The sequence below is a fragment of the Chiloscyllium plagiosum genome, unplaced genomic scaffold (assembly GCF_037043375.1).
Source record: "Chiloscyllium plagiosum isolate Xiang-an unplaced genomic scaffold, Cpla_swu_hap1 HiC_scaffold_14, whole genome shotgun sequence".
Taxonomy (NCBI): Eukaryota; Metazoa; Chordata; class Chondrichthyes; order Orectolobiformes; family Hemiscylliidae; genus Chiloscyllium; species Chiloscyllium plagiosum.
The window spans coordinates 106028140-106034969 of record NW_028270152.1 but is presented as its reverse complement, the minus strand read 5'-3'; positions in this window follow the sequence as shown (position 1 = coordinate 106034969).

Below are 6830 nucleotides of genomic sequence, written 5' to 3'. Positions count from 1 at the left end.
ATAGGTAGCCTTACTGATCTTTTAAGGGGCCCTATATCTCCCGAGTTAATCCTATGCCATGAAAGGATCTGTAGAATTTCTTCAATGCCTCGTTAACACTATTTCTAAAGCCATCTCATGTCCACATGTTTCTGGACCGATTTCCCCGTTGACTATGCACTTATTGCCCTTATATTCCTCTCGGCATTCACATGATCTCAGCTCTGTTTACCTGACATATGCCTCTTTCCTTACCTTGACCAGAGCATCAATATATCGAGCCATCCAGCACTCCCTGCACTCACCAGCCTTGCCCCTCTCACTAATGGGAACACGTTGGCTCTGGACTCTCTGAAATCAAGTTTTGATGGCCTTGCAATTTCCAACCATCCCTTTACCTGTGAATAGGGTGTTCCAATTAGCCTTTCACAGGGCTCACCTTACACTGTCAAAATTGGCCTTGTTCAAAGTTAGAACGTTAATATTTACATCCGATCTTTCCTATTCCAAAACTGAATTTAAAACTAATATTTATGCGTAACAGACTTGAAAGTTAAATTAACTCTGTAATAGGCTCGAGAGGCCGAATGGGCTCCTCTGTGATAGACTGGAATGGCTGAATGCCTCCTCCTGTCCTTATGTAACAGACCTGAGACATTAATTGACACAGCAACCAGTGGATTACGAGCAGCCGTTAAACTGAATCTGATGGCAGTCCATCCCTTCCCAGTTACAGAAACACAAACAACACAATGTACTCCAGGTGCCCTCGCAGTAACACCTCATACAACTGCAGCGACACATCTCTTTCAAGGTTGGCAGGCAGTCTAAGCTTGCGAACCAGTCTACCATGTAGAACATTTTGGTTTTCTTACTGAATTCCATAAAACAACATCCACTGACCTGCCTTCATTAATCATCTTCATTACTTCCTCAAAACAATTCACTGAGTCAGCGAAACGTGATCTCCAATGTACAAAGCCTTCTTCAGTCCTTGTCTTTCCAAATGCATATACATCCTTTCCCTCAAAATCCCCTCCAACAATTTAGTTACCATTGACGTTAGGCTCACCAATCTATGGTTACCTGTTTTTTCCTTACTTCCTTAAAAAATGTTGGCAATATGTGCCAATATTCTGGATTTCTACCATTTAAAGTAGCAACAGGCTAACATAGGCTCAATGAACTTCTCGTATCCCTCTGTAAGAGGTCCATAGGGACAGAATTGCTTCGGCCTTTTGCTGACCAGCAGTCTCAATGCTCTGTCGCAAGGTTATGAAAAGATTTGGTAGCAGGGTAGGATAACCTTCACACTGGTCAATACATATAATACTTTCCGTTAAGGTATCTAGAAACTTGCCCACCCGACTTTTTTTTATGCAGCTGATCTGTTATTTTATAACTGCCTCCTTTCATAAGCAGAGTGGAACACATAGAGACCCCTGCAGTGTTCTGTTAATACTCTCATATATAACTAAAAAAAAATTAAAAGATTTAAAGATTTATGGTCCATCCCTCAGCAACCCTCATCCATTCCATCCAAACCGAGTAAATGTTCCCTTTTATAGTGATATGAAAAGTGATGTGTGGAACTGGTTAATTGAGCCTGTTTGTTCAGTCATGATTTGGAGATGCCGGTGTTGGACTGGGGTGTACAAAGTTAAAAATCAAACAACACCAGGTTATAGTCCAACAGGTTTAATTAAAAGCACACTAGCATTCGGAGAGCTGCTCCTTCATCAGGTGATAGTGGAGGACACACTTCTATGGCACAGAATTTATAGCAAAAAAATTACAGTGTGATGTAACTGAAATTATACATTGAAAAATACCTTGATTTTCTGTTGAGTTTTTCATCTGTTACAATACCATGATAGTTTCACTTCTTTCATGTGTAAATCACAAAACTTTTTTTTTAAAAAAGTTGCATTCTCAGGTTAGCGGTGATAATGACTGTTAGATTGATTCAAATCTGAAAAGTGAGATAACAGAGTTTTACACGAATTCATGCAGTTTGCAGCAAAGTATAATAAAACTCTGCAAGTACAAATTCATCCCACATGTGTGCGTGTGGGTCTTTGTTTGTGTGTGTGTATTTGTGTGTGTGTGTATGTGTTGGTCTGGGTTGGGGCGTTGTGAGTGTGAGAGAAAATGTATATGTGTGTGTAGTGACGTAGAGTGTCTGAAGTCTGTGAGGGGGTGCATGTGTGAGTATGGTAGTGTGTGTTCATGTCTGGGGTGGGGGATTTTGAGTGTCATTGAGAGAGTGTATATGTGTGTGCATGAGTGTAGAGTGCTCTAAGCCTCTGAGAGAATGCCCATGTGAGTGTCGGAGTCTGTGTGTCTGTAAGGGTGTGTGTGAGCGTCTGTATGCGTGTCTGTGTACATGTGTGTCCGTGTGTATGTGTATGCATAGGAGTGCCTGTGTTTGTGTGTGTGTATGTGTGTGTGCGCGCGCGTGTGTGTGAGTAGGAGTGTCTGGGTGTGTATAGTGCGATGGTGGTCACGTGTAATGTGACATGAAACCAAGGTACCAGTTAAGGCCCTTCCTTTGGGTACCGAAATGAGCTATCAGCCTCTGTTCGGCCACTTTTCGCTGCTGCATGTCCTGAAGTCCGCCTTGGAGCTTTGTCAACCGTAGGTCCAAGGATGAAGGTTACTGGATCACTGAAGTGTTCCCCAAATGGGAGGGAACACTCCTGTCTGTTGATTGTTGTGCGGCGCCCATTCATCCGTTGTCATAGCCTTTGCTCGGTTTCCCAGTGTTTGTGCAGTGATTGTGCTTAATGCCAATCTCCATGGATTCTAATTATCCCAGTGTAGGGTTTCCATCTTTTAATGTGTTATTCAATGTGCTATCCCAAAACATGAGCGGGAGCCTCACCGACAGCACTGACAGGGATCAGCAGATCCAGAGACAGGGGAAGGAGAAATCAGAATCTGAGAACAATAGGCTGGAATGTCCCAAAAATGTATCCGAATCTGGGAACATTACACTAGCATGTTCCAACAATAGACAGGAGTATATCGAATTATGTTTGGTATCTTTCTGCAATTTATTAGTGGCCATTATCATCGTGGTACTATTACGCTCTTCTCAATATTTTTATTTTAATATTTTATTTTATTTTATTTTAGAATATTTTATTTCAATATTTTTATTATCCCTTCATGGCTATCATTGTTGTTCCTGGTAGTGTAACTGTCTCGATTTGTTTTTCTTAAACCGGTTATGACTGAATTATTGTTCTTTCATAAAGTCTACACTTCTTGTCCCGATTATTTTCCTGTTGAAACTCTCAATCCAGATATTCACTCTACAGACCACTACTAACGACATCAATGAACGTGTCAAATTACTGTCTCCCTCTCTGCTCTCGCATTGTTACTCATGGGACTCTATGTTGACGTACTCGGTTTCAACAGAGAACTACAATTTATGGTCTCATTGTCTTTGTTATTTCAATTTTAAGAGCATGGAGGTCACTCTCTACTGTTCTGGTTACAAACTCCACTTCCTTCCACTGTTTCCATCCCATCCCTGGCCAATATCTGCGACTGAAGCAGACAATTCACAACTGTGGGAGATTCCTTTGACCATGAGCTGATTCCTGACACCATGCCCTGACCATTTCTAACTTGAAATTCTCACCACTTCAGAATATATCTCACTGATTGATGCCATCTGCTGTTTGAACCTTGAGCTATGAAATACAGTCTTTGTGAAGCCAATAATCTGCTACTCACTCTCCCGACTTCAAACCTACCGAAGCAAATCTGATTCGAACGCAACCAAACTTCCATCCATCTGTCATTTATGTGCTCGCCGATGTATATTACTATTGTGTCTGGCAGTGCCTTTATTTTGACATTTTCAAACACTTTACCTCATCTGTCCATGAAACTTCTCACGTTCTCTCTCTGTCGATTAACAAAAAGCCTGCCAGTTGTTTGTATTTTAAAGAGTTTCCTCCATGTGTGTTCCTTCTCAAACAATGAATTTCCTTTTCAACCACGCCAATCGCGCGCACACACACACACTTCATCAGACTCTGATGGACACGCACGCACACACACACAAGCAGCAAATCATCCCATTGCAGACTGTAATCTGATGCGAGTATAGTTTGCATATGATAGTAAAGTTTGCAATACTCACTATTCTGGGCAGACAGTGCAGTTTACTGAGCAAAACACTAGCATGGTCTGCACAGCTCTCCATGCTGGGCTGTCATCTTGTCCCAGTTTATGTTGTTTGTGGTGTTCTGTGAAGCAGATTCAGGATTTTATGTAACAAACCATGTCAGCTGATCTGACAATGCCATTATTCAATGTTCTCATTATTGTAAGTTTACTCTCGAAGGTCTCACTTCCCCAGTTAGTCCCACTGCCCTGTCTGTTTCCCCATATTTCCACAATATCTTTTCAGTTATAACTTTCTGTTTCTGTCTTTAATCTGAATCTTTCTGTCCGTCTGTATCTTTCACTGGGCTTTGCTTTTGGGTCCCTAGTGTATCGTGTGCTGGCATTGTGAAGCTCAGGAAGAGTGAAATGGTGTGTGTCAGGCTGTTGTTCACTTCGCGGTATGTCCCATGTGATGGTCCATGGACAGGGGTGTTTCAGAAGTTATGAGACACATCCATGCAATTTGGCCTGTACCTGCATTTGTTCCTCTCAGGTGACCTTGCGATCAGTCACACGAGGAAGCCCCTTAAGTAAAGGACCAGGCATCTAAATTGTGTGACAATGCTGTCACTTAAAAAAAAAGCTTATTTTCTCCTTTCTTTAAATAAGAAATCTTAAAGGCCAAACTGCCTGCTGAAAACGGCTCAAGTAAATAACTTATGACGCTTTTAGGGTTTATAATAAATAGCAGTGACAACAGCCTAGTAACTTATCCTCAGCTGCTACTCTCTCTGAAACCTGACTCGATGCTGTTTCCTGCTGTATTGGAGAACTGTATGCAAGAATGCTTATCTGAATGTTCCTTTTTGCCAAGGAGTGTGTTTATGGGATGTTAGTATATTGGAACAGTTCATTTGTAGAAGGTATTATATCCATTATTCGGTTAAGGTTTCCAATAGTTAATTTATTCTAAATTCCACTTCATTGTGTATGGATTTTCATTTGAGTGTTTAAATATATTGTGTTTTACTTAATGGCGAGTGGTTTGACTCGTAGCATCACATCTGGAACACCCACTTCACATCTACCTATGAAATAAGAAAATATTGGCATCCAAGCTAACCTCTTAAAATAGTTTGCGGCAGTCTGGTTGGTCTATAGCAAACTGGGGACTCTTGTCTGGTTCGAAATCAATAATACCAAATTGGGTTTAGAATTACAATCCCTACAGTGTGCAAACATGCCATTTGACCTAACAAGTCCACACCGACCCTCCGAGGAGTAACCTACTCTGACCCATTCCTCGACCTAATATTACACATTTACCCCAACAATGGATCCTAACCCACATACATCCCTGAAAACGAAGAACAATTTTGCATGGCCAATTCACCTGACATGCGAATCTTTGGGATTGTGTGAGGAAACTCACGAATCCAGAATAAACTCATGCATACACTGGAGATTATGCACCGGGAGACTATTGTGTTCAAAGGTCGTATATGGTAGTTGTTAGTGTCTTTTGTTCGGATGTTGAATTCGGTTGGTTTAAACAGTGTTTTGTGTATAAAGATTCTTTCAATCACTAAGAGTTCTCTGGGTGTGGAACAAGTGAAGTTGGGGTTTTTCTAAAAGTTAATGAAGGCAAAGCTGGAGGTATTGGCAGACAAGCTGGAGTTGGATTTGCGTTTGTCTGTGAGAAAATGAGAGATAATTACAGCGATATCTCGGCAATTACATTTAGTGGAACCGCCATCAGACTCTTCGGAAATGGCTAGAATTCAATTTCAAATGAGGCACTTTGAACATGAGAAGGAATTGAAACAGTTTGAATTATGATGAAAAATAGAAATAAAAGAAAAGGAAGTGAAGAAGAAAGAGAGAAAAGGCCAGAAGAAAAGCAAAGAGTTTCAACTTCAAATGTTAGTAATTAGAGAGCAAAGTTGACATAGAAGGCGGAGATGAAGGTAGATGGTAGGCTGGATGAGGAAGATAGTGAGGTTGAGCAACCCTGTAGTAGCCAATGGCCTATGAGGTTCTGTTTAAATACATCCAGGCATTCTCTAAATTTGATGAGAAGGATGGGGAAGCCTTTTGAATTTCATTTGAGAAAGTGGCTAAACCAATGCAGTGGCCAGTGACCATGTGGATTGAGTTGATCCAAACAAAGCTGATAGGTATTTGCATTCCTATCGGAGGAGGTATCTGGCCAGTATGGGGTGGTGAAGAAAGCCATCTGAAGTGCATATGAGCTTGGGCCAGAAGCCGACAGACAGCGTTTCAGGAATCGAAAAAACGGTCGCTGGTTAAACGCACATTGAGTTTGAAAGGATAAAACAAAGTAATTTGAAAGGTGGGTAAGGGTATTAAAAACAGAGCAAAGCTATGACACTGTTAGAGAGATTCTTATTTTGGAGAAGTTTAACAATTCACTTCCTGCAGTCGTGAGAACTCGTGTGGAAGAGCAGAGAGTTACAATGGCAAGATTAGAAGCTGAAATCGCTGATAAGGATGATTTGGTTCAGGAATCAAAGTTTGGTTTCTGTGAGGGATGAAGAAGAATGTGTGCGATCTTAAAATATATACCTGTGAAAGTAAGCTTTACTGGCATCGGCCAGGAGTAGCAGGTAAAGAGGTTACAGCATTAAGAAGTACAGAAGTATGTAATTATTTTATGCTGAGACATAAGTAGCTATGTCTTTCAGAAGGACTATTGGAGAGATGAG